The sequence below is a fragment of the Arachis hypogaea genome, chromosome 18, assembly GCF_003086295.3.
Source record: "Arachis hypogaea cultivar Tifrunner chromosome 18, arahy.Tifrunner.gnm2.J5K5, whole genome shotgun sequence".
NCBI classification, from domain to species: domain Eukaryota; kingdom Viridiplantae; phylum Streptophyta; class Magnoliopsida; order Fabales; family Fabaceae; genus Arachis; species Arachis hypogaea.
Window position 1 is genome coordinate 69,810,991 of NC_092053.1, and position 10,820 is coordinate 69,821,810.

The window sequence follows — 10,820 nt, forward strand, 5'->3', positions numbered from 1 at the left end:
CCCTGAACCAAGGTCACACAGAGCCTTTTCAAAGATCATGTTGCCTATGGTACAAGGTATTACGAACTTTCCAGGATCCTGTTTCTTCTGAGGCAATGTCAGTTGATCCAGATCACTTAGTTCATTAGTGAACAAGGGAGGTTCATCTTCCCAAGTCTCAATACCAAATAATTTGGCATTCAGCTTCATGATTGCACCAAGGTACTTGGTAACTTGCTCTTCAGTAACATCCTCATTCTCTTCAGAAGATGAAAACTCGTCAGAGCTCATGAAGGGCATAAGGAGGTTCAATGGAATCTCTATGGTCTCTAGATGAGTCTCAGATTCCTTTAGTTCCTCAAAGGGAAACTCCTTATTGATCACTGGACGTCCCAGGAGGTCTTCCTCACTGGGATTTACGTCCTCCCATTCCTCTCCAGGTTCGGCCGTGTTGACTATGTCAATGGCCTTGCACTCTCCTTTTGGATTTTCTTCTGTATTGCTTGGGAGAGTACTAGGAGGGATTTCAGTGATCCTTTTACTCAGCTGGCCCACTTGTGCCTCCAAATTTCTAATGGAGGACCTTGTTTCATTCATGAAACTTACAGTGGCCTTAGATAGATCAGAGACTAAGTTTGTTAAATTAGAGATATTTTGTTCAGAGTTCTCTGTCTGTTGCTGAGTGGATGATGGAAAAGGTTTACTATTGTTAAACCTATTTCTTCCACCATTATTAAAGCCTTGTTGAGGCTTTTGTTGATCCTTCCATGAGAGATTTGAGTGATTTCTCCATGAGGGGTTATAGGTGTTTCCATAAGGTTCACCCATGTAATTCACCTCTGCTATTGTAGGGTTTTCAGGATCATAAGCTTCTTCTTCAGAAGATGCCTCTTGAGTACTGTTGGATGCACTTGCATTCCATTCAGGCTTTGAGAAATCATATTGACTTGCTGAGTCAATATTTTATTCTGAGCCAGTATGGCATTCAGAGTATCAATTTCAAGAACTCCCTTCTTCATAGGCGTCCCATTACTCACAGGATTCCTCTCAGAAGTGTACATGAACTGGTTATTAGCAACCATGTCAATGAGTTCTTGAGCTTCTGCAGGCGTTTTCTTTAGGTGAATGGATCCACCTGCAGAGGTATCCAATGACATTTTAGCTAATTCAGATAGACCATCATAGAATATGTCCAGGATGGTCCATTCTGAAAGCATGTCAGAAGGACACTTTTTGGTCAGTCCTTTGTATCTCTCCCAAGCTTCATAGAGGGATTCACCTTCTTTCTGTCTGAAGGTCTGAACATCCACTCTAAGCTTACTCAGCTTTTGAGGAGGAAAGAACTTGGCTAAGAAAGTCGTGACCAGCTTATCCCAAGAGTTCAGGCTATCTTTGGGTTGAGAGTCCAACCACACTCTAGCTCTGTCTCTTACAGGAAAAGGGAAAAGCATGAGCCTGTAGACTTCAGGATCTACTCCATTAGTCTTAACGGTATCACATATCTGCAAGAATTCAGTTAAGAACTGAAAAGGATCTTCAGATGGAAGTCCATGAAACTTGCAGTTCTGCTGCATCAGAGAAACTAATTGAGGTTTCAGCTCAAAATTATTTGCTCCAATGGTAGGGATGGAGATGCTTCTTCCATGTAAATTGGAATTAGGTGCAGTAAAGTCACCAAGCATCCTCCTTGCATTATTATTATTTTCGGCTGCCATCTCCTCTTCCTGTTCGAAAATTTCTGAAAGGTGCTTGCTGGATTGTTGTAATTTAGCCTCTCTTAGTTTCCTTTTCAGAGTCTTTTCAAGTTCTGGATCTGCTTCAACAAGAATATTCTTGTCCTTGCTCCTGCTCATATGAAGAAGAGGGGACAGAAAAATAATAATAATAGAGTTCCTTTTTGCTCAAGCATAGAGGTTCCCTTATGTGAGTAGAAGAAAAGAAGAAGAGGAAATCTGAACTCAGAGAGAGAGGGTTCGGATTTTTGGTGAGATGAAGTGTTAGTAGATGAATAAATAAATAGAAGGAGATGAGAGAGAAAGAGGATTTTCGAAAATAATTTTTGAAACAGAGTTAGTGATTTTCAAAATTAGTTTTTGAAAAAGGTTAGTAATTTTCGAAAATTAAAATCAACAATTAAATTAATTAGTTAATTAAAAAGAAATTTTGAAAAAGAGGGAAGATAATTTCGAAAATTAGAGAGAGAGAGTTAGTTAGGTAGTTTTGAAAAAGATAAGAAACAAACAAAAAGTTAGTTAGTTAGTTGAAACAAATTTTGAAAATCAATTTTTGAAAAGATAAGAAGATAAGAAGTTAGAAAAGATATTTTAAAATCAAGTTTTGAAAAAGATAAGATAAGAAGATATTTTTGAAAAGATATGATTGAAATTAGTTTTGAGAAAGATTTGATTTTTTTTTAAATCACAATTAATGACTTGATTCACAAGAAATCACAAAATATGATTCTAGAACTTAAATTTTGAATCTTTCTTAACAAGTAAGTAACAAACTTGAAATTTTTTAATCAAAATATTAATTGATGATGATATTTTCGAAAATTATGATGTGAAATTAAGAAAAAGATTTTTGAAAAATATTTTAAAAATTTTCGAAAATAAATAAGAAAAGTGAAAAAGATATGATTTTTGAAAAAGATTTTGAAAAAGATAAGATTTTTAAATTGAAAATTTGATTTGACTCATAAAAACAACTAGATTTTAAAATTTTTTGAAAAAGTCAAATCTAATTTTCGAAATTTTAAGATAGAAAAAGGGGAAGATATTTTTTTATTTTTGAATTTTTAATGATGAGAGGGAAAAACATGAAAAAGACTCAACGCATGAAAATTTTGGATCAAAACAATGAATGCATGCAAGAATGCTATGAATGTCAAGATGAACACCAAGAACACTTTGAATGTCAAGATGAACATCAAGAACTTATTTTTGAAAAATTTTTAATGCAAAGAAAACATGCAAGACACCAAACTTAAAAATTTTTCATGTATAGACACTATGAATGCAAGAATGCATATGAAAAACAAGAAAAGACACAAAACATGAAAACATCAAGATCAAACAAGAAGACTTACTAAGAACAACTTGAAGATCATGAAGAACACTATGAATGCATGAATTTTTCGAAAAATGCAAGATGAATATGCAATTGACACCAAACTTTCAACTTGACTCAAGACTCAAACAAAAAACATGAAATATTTTTTATTTTTATGATTTTTTTTCTTTTTTTGGATTTTTGTATATTTTTTTTTCGAAAAAACATATAGGAAAAAGAAAATAAGGATTTCAAAATTTTTTTAATATGAATTCCAGGAATCTTGTATTCTTAGTCTAAAGCTCCAATCCGAGGCATGGCTTAATAGCCAGCCAAGCTTTAGTATGTAACTCAGACATGCCACGGCTGACATTCCAATTAACTTGCCTCTATGCTGATGGTTGGAAGCCCCTATCCAAAAGAATTAGACATGGCTTTACAACCAGCCAGGCTTCAACATGCTTCATGAAACTCTAGAATTCATTCTTAAAAATTTTGAAGAAAAATATATTTTTGAAAAGATTTATTTTTTTCTTCGAAAACAGATGAGAAATTTTTGAAAGGTTTTTGAAAAATTTTTGAAAATAAAACAAAAAGAAAATTACCTAATCTAAGCAACAAGATGAACCGTCAGTTGTTCAAACTCGAACAATCCCCGGCAACGGCGCCAAAAACTTGGTGCACGAAATTGTGATCTCAGGCAACGGTGCTAGAAACTCTGTACGCACGTCTTAATAAATCGTTTTTCATTCACAACTTCGATACAACTAACCAGCAAGTGCACTGGGTCGTCCAAGTAATAAACCTTACGTGAGTAAGGGTCGATCCCACGGAGATTGTTGGTATGAAGCAAGCTATGGTCACCTTGTAAATCTCAGTCAGGCGAATATAAAATAGTTATGGAGTTTTCGAACATAAATAATAAATAAATAGAAAATAAGGATAGAAACACTTATGTATATCATTGGTGAGAATTTCAGATAAGTGTATAGAGATGCTTTCGTTCCTCTGAACCTCTGCTTTCCTGCTGTCTTCATCCAATCAGTCTTACTCCTTTCCATGGCTGGCTTTATGTAAGGACATCACCGTTGTCAATGGCTACTTTTTATCCTCTCTGGAAAATGGTCCGATGCGCTGTCACTGTATGGCTAATCGTCTGGAGGCATCACCCTTGTCAATGGCTGCATCCCATCCTCTTGTGAAAATGGTCCAAATGCTCTGTCACAGCACGGCTAATCATCTGAGGTTCTCGATCATACTGGAATAGGATTCACCCTCCTTTTGCGTCTGTCACTACGCCCAGCACTCGCGAGTTTGAAGTTCGTCACAGTCATTCAATCCCAGAGTCCTACTCAGAATACCACAGACAAGGTTTAGACTTTCCGGACTCTCATGAATGCCGCCATCAATCTAGCTTATACCACGAAGATTCTGATTAAGAGATCCAAGAGATACTCATTCAATCTAAGGTGGAACGGAAGTGGTTGTCAGGCACGCATTCGTGGGGGAATGATGATGATTGTCACGTTCATCACATTCAGGTTGAAGTGCGAATGAATATCTTAGAAGCGGAATAAGTTGAATTGAATAGAAAAACAGTAGTACTTTGCATTAATCTTTGAGGAACAGCAGAGCTCCACACCTTAATCTATGGAGTGCAGAAACTCTACCGTATGAAAATACATAAGTGATAATGGTTCAAGCATGGCCGAATGGCCAGCCCCCATGAAAGTCTAAGATAGCATAAAACTGATCAAAGATGTCTAATACAATAGTAAAAAGTCCTATTTATAATAAACTAGTTACTAGGGTTTACAGAAGTAAGCAATTGATGCAAAAATCTACTTCCGGGGCCCACTTGGTGTGTGCTTGGGCTGAGCTTGAATGTTACACGTGTAGAGGTCAATCTTGGAGTTGAACGCCAGTTTGTAACGTATTTCTGGCGTTCAACTCTGGCTTGTGACGTGTTTCTGGCGTTTAACTCCAGACAGCAGCATAGAACTGGCGTTCAACGCCCTTTTACGTCATCAAAACTCGGTCAAAGTATGGACTATTATATATTGCTGGAAAGCTCTGGATGTCTACTTTCCAACGCAATTAGAAGCGCGCCAGTTTGAGTTCTGTAGCTCCAGAAAATCCACTTTGAGTGCAGGGAGGTCAGAATCCAACAGCATCAGCAGCCCTTCTTCAACCTCTGAATCTGATTTTTGCTCTAGTCCCTCAAATTCAGCCAGAAAATACCTGAAATCACAGAAATACACAAAAACTCATAGTAAAGTCCAGAAATGTGAATTTAACATAAAAACTAATGAAAACATCCCTAAAAGTAACTAGATTCTACTAAAAACATACTAAAAACAATGCCAAAAAGCGTATAAATTATCCGCTCATCAGACACAAAACATAAAAATGCAAAGATCAAACAAAGAAGATCATCAAGAACAACTTGAAGATCATGAAGAACACCATGCATGAGTTTTCAAAAATTTTAATGAAAATTAAAAAGATGCAATTGACACCAAACTTACAAATCGACACTAGACTCAAACAAGAAACACAAAATTATTTTTGGTTTTATGATTTTATAATTTTTTTTTGGATTTTTCGAAAATTATTTGGAAAAAGAAAAATAAGGATTTCAAAATTTTTAATAAGAATTCCAGGAATCATGCAATGTTAGTCTAAAGCTTCAGTCTAAAAAGATTAGACATGGCTAGCCAAGCTTCAGCAGGGCATTACATACAACAGCCAAATTGATGGGAATCAACTAGCTCCTGTGATGATAAAAGCATCATTTGAAACTCTAGAATTCATTCTTAAAAATTCTGAAGAACAAAATAATTTTTTTTTAATTTTTTGAAAATAAAAAGCTTAAAATTAAAATAAAATTACCTAATCTGAGCAACAAGATGAACCGTTAGTTGTCCAAACTCGAACAATCCCCAGCAACGGTGCAAAAAACTTGGTGCACGAAATTGTGATCTCTGAAACGGCGCCAAGAACTTGGTGCGCACGATCGTAACCTCAACTCTTTTTCACAACTCTGCACATCTAACCAGCAAGTGCACTGGGTCGTCCAAGTAATAAACCTTACGTGAGTAAGGGTCGATCCCACGGAGATTGTCGGCTTGAAGCAAGCTATGATCATCTTGTCAATCTCAGTCAGGAAGATTCAAATGGTTATGAGGTTTTAAGAATTAAAAGATAAATAAAACATAAAATAAGATAGAGATACTTATGTAATTCATTGGTGAGAATTTCAAATAAGCGTATGGAGATGCTTTGTTCCTTCTGAATCTCTGCTTTCCTATTGCCTCCATTCAATCATTCATACTCCTTTCCATGGCAAGCCGTATGTTGGGGGATCACCGTTGTCAATGGCTACCGTCCGTCCTCTCAGTGAAAATGGTCCAAATGCGCTGTCACCGCACGGCTAATCATCTGTCGGTTCTCGATCATGTTGGAATAGGATCCATTGATCCTTTTGCGTCTGTCACTACGCCCAACACTCGCGAGTTTGAAGCTCGTCACAGTCATCTCTTCCCAGATCCTACTCGAAATACCACAGACAAGGTTTAGACTTTCCGGATCTCAGGAATGGCCGCCAATAATTCTAGCCTATACCACGAAGACTCTGATCGTGAACTAGGAGGCTAAGAGATACACACTCAAGCTATTGCAGATAGAACGAAAGTGGTTGTCAGGCACGTGTTCATAGGTGAGAATGATGATGAGTGTCACGGATCATCACATTCATCAGGTTGAAGTGTGAGTGAATATCTTGGAATAAGAATAAGCTTGAATTGAATAGAAAAACAATAGTACTTTGCATTAATTCATGAGGAACAGCAGAGCTCCACACCTTAATCTATAAGGTGTAGAAACTCCACCGTTGAAAATACATAAGTGATAATGATGTTCATTGGCTTCGGCCCCAGAGGGGGAACCAGAATGACCAAGACATCTAATACAATAGTAAAAAGTCCTATTTATACTAAACTAGTTACTAGGGTTTACAAAGATAAGTAAAAGATGCAGAAATCCACTTCCGGGCCCACTTGGTGTGTGCTTGGGCTGAGCATTTAGCTTTATACGTGTAGAGACTTCTCTTGGAGTTAAACGCCACGTTGCAGCCTGTTTCTGGCGTTTAACTCTGGTTTGTAACCTGTTTCTGGCGTTTAACTTCAGAATAGGGCAGGAAGTTGGCGTTTGAATGCCAGTTTGTGTCATCAAAACTCGAACAAAGTATGGACTATTATATATTTCTGGAAAGCCCTGGATGTCTACTTTCCAATGCAATTGAGAGCGCGCCAATTGGATTTTTGTAGCTCCAGAAAATCCATTTCGAGTGCAGGGAGGTCAGAATCCAACAACATCTGCAGTTCTTTTTTAGCTTCTGAATCATATTTTTGCTCAGTCCCTCAATTTTAGCCAGAAAATACCTAAAATCACAAAAAAACACACAAACTCATAGTAAATTCCAGAAATATGATTTTTGTATAAAAACTAATAAAAACATAGTAAAAACTAACTAAATTATACTAAAAACTACCTAAAAATAATGCCAAAAAGCGTATAAATTATCCGCTCATCAATTATGCAAGTAGGCAAACTCAAGCAATCAAAGCAAGCAAACATATAGGTGATGCATATGATGAATGTCTGCCCTAATGGCTGTGATATCACATGTCGGTTATTGTGCCAAACCCGACGATAAATCCAGTCGACAACTCCCGGATTAGTCTCTCTATTGCGCATACGGAGGAAAAATTCCGAGGGAGAGTGCCCTACCACCTTCTCCTTTCTGAGGGAAATATTCTGAGGGAGCTTGCCCTACCACCTTCCTCTGGTTGTCGCATGATTCCATGGGTTATTGCCCTACCACCTTGCAATCAGAGAGAAATCCATGCTCAGGAGGAAAATTCCGAGGGAGAGTGCCCTACCACCTTCTCCTTTCAGAGGGAAATATTCCGAGGGAGCGTGCCCTACCACCTTCCTCTGGAGCAATCAGTATGAATGAGAAGCTCAGCTTCAAGCCTCACATCCGAACATAGGCGGGATACTGCCACAGCCCCCTACGACGGATAGCAATACATATAATAATCACGAAATTGAACTCAGAGGCCACTCTTCTTAGCGCACTTCCACTCATTCTCATTCCATCTACCATAATCATTCATTTCCAAGTCTTCAACTCATCACAACCATCATCTATTCATGACTTTCTATTCTGAACTCGCTAGTTTGTTAATTTCTCAATTCATTTACCATTCTTCTTTCGCACTACACCAAACCCATCCCCAGTACACCAGAAACCTAAGCCTCCGTTCTCTAATCTTTCATAATAATCATTAACTAAAACCCTTTGCCTATCTCTCATATTCCCATACTAAAAAATTAAGCCCAAAAGCCGTAAAATGGTGTTAAAGAAGCTTACAACCTTGTTGGGAATGTGAAACAGTTAAAAACAAAGTTTAAAATTTTGAAACAGGTCGTGTGCGTCCGCACAGAGGTGTGCGTGCGCACACCCAGGAAGATTTTGAAAGTGTGCGTACGCACAGGTACTAAAATTTACAAGCCTGTTCACTCGCACAAGCTGTGCGAGCGCCCCCAACAGACGACCCTTCCCGACTTGTGTGTGCGCACAGGGCTGTGCGTCCGCACAGGTCGTAATTCTTCATTAATGTGCACGCACACAAGTTGTGCTAACGCTGTAAGCAGTAAACCTTTTCCTGCCTGTGCGTAAGCACAGGTCTGTGCGTCCGCACAGAATGAGATTTGTGCAGGTTTGTGCGTGCGCACAAGGCTGTGCGTGCGCACATATCTGAAATCCTGAAATTCTGCAACTTTGCAGAATTTCAGATTTTTAACACCAACTTTGAGTGATCATAACTCCCTCTACAAAATTCCAAATTTTACAAACTCTATATCGATTCGAAGAGTTTTCAATGAACTTTAAATCTAAACCAATTCCAACAGATTTTGAAAATCGAGGTAAAAGTTATGATCAGACAAAGTTCATCAAAAGCCTACTTTTACCAAAAGTCTCAAACCTTCAACATTTCCAACCAAAACCAACCAAAACCAATTCAAACTCCAATTCCTATCATAACCTACCCTTTATAGCATATTATACCCTTCTCCACCACCAAACCTCAATTATGTGATACCAAAGATCAATCCTCCACCAACACTTTCCTCAATCCTAATCCAATCATTACCAAACCTCAAGAATCTATCCCATTTCATATCAATTTCAATCTCTCACACCATCTTTACCAATTTCAACATCATGATTTATCCACATATTCTAAAAACCATCAACTCATCAAAATTCACATCAATTATCAACAATCTCAACCCTCACCTTCATTATACCAATAACATCTCTAACCATAATCAATTACCAACCATATCAACAACAATAAATCGCATATCCAACATCAAACATCATGATTCTTAAATACCAATAATCATTATCAAATTCACATATTTCTCATCTCAAAACTCCATGCCATCATCATCTTCATACAAGTTATCTTCACACATCAAAATCACACACAACCATTATAATTCATTCCTATCCTATGGGTCACTAGCCTAAGTGTCCATGAATATTATATAATACATAGAGGAAACCGAAACCATACCTTGGCCGATTCCAAAAATGCCCTTAAGCCACCACGAGCACCTCAAAGATCACCAACAAGCTTTCCAACACAATCCAAGCTTCCAACAATTACCAACAAGCTCCAAACTCACAACAAACAAGCTATATACACACCAAACATCACTAATCAATCTAGGGCTCAACATAAACATAATCTCACAAAGGTTTCAAGAGCTCTTACCTTATCCAACAGTTTTGGAAGCCAAAACCACTAACAATCAAGTGCTAGAGTGTACCTAAAACACCCAAGACACAAGATTTCACTCAAAACCAAACCCTAAAACTCGAAATTCTCAAAGGCACGAAAAATGGGCAGGAAAACTCGAGGAACTTACCATAATTCTTAGATAGAAAGGACAGGCTCGGCGAGAGCTTCGCGTAGCCGCTGACGGCACGCGAATCGGAGCACCGTAGCTCAAAATATCGCGGATTGAATGGAGAAGTGAATAGTGCTTTTCTCTCTTCTCTTCTCCTCCTTGCAGCTGTTGTGTGCGTTTTATGGTTGAAGAGTTCATTAATGAACCCTTATATATGTTGGACTTGGGCCCAACTTGGGTCCGGCCCAACTCGTTAGCGTTTTTAGCCCGTTCGGCCCAACTTTGGGCCAAACCTTTAACACTAACGCCCGGTTTTTCATTTCTAATATTTTTCTAAGGTTTTCGACTGCTTTCACTGCTTTTCGCGCAGCACCAAGCAGACTTGAATCGGTTTAACCGGTTCGATAGCCGGTTCATAGTTTTTCACGATTTTTCGCAGAAAATACATTTTCTGACTCGGAAAGACCTACTAAGCCCAAAAATCATATTCAAATCCCCAAATTCTCATCCTAACTTTTCGAAATCTAATTTGGACATTTAAATGATTTTATTCGTAAAAAACCCGATTCTTACAGAGGTGAATGAAGAAGAAGGAAGAACCGTGGTGGTGAAGCAGGGGAGGCTCGCTGGCGGTGATCTCTGGTTCGAGGAGGTCCGAGACAGTGAAGGAGAGAATGAGGGGAGAGGGTCGCGGTTGCTCTGGGGTTAGCACGAAGGGGAGAGGAGCAACGATGGCGGCGAGGAGCAGCGGTAGTGGCCCTTCCCCTTCCCCTTCCCTTCCCCCTTTTCTTCTCTGAACCAAC

General features: G+C 38.3%; 1 non-coding gene across 1 annotated transcript; it reads left to right on the forward strand.

Moving 5' to 3' along the window:
- The first annotated feature begins 1,190 nt into the window (after positions 1 to 1,190).
- Positions 1,191 to 1,298, forward strand: LOC112774790 (small nucleolar RNA R71). Its single transcript, XR_003189250.1, has one exon. It is a non-coding gene; the product is annotated as a small nucleolar RNA R71 (small nucleolar RNA).
- The last annotated feature ends 9,522 nt before the right edge of the window (positions 1,299 to 10,820 follow it).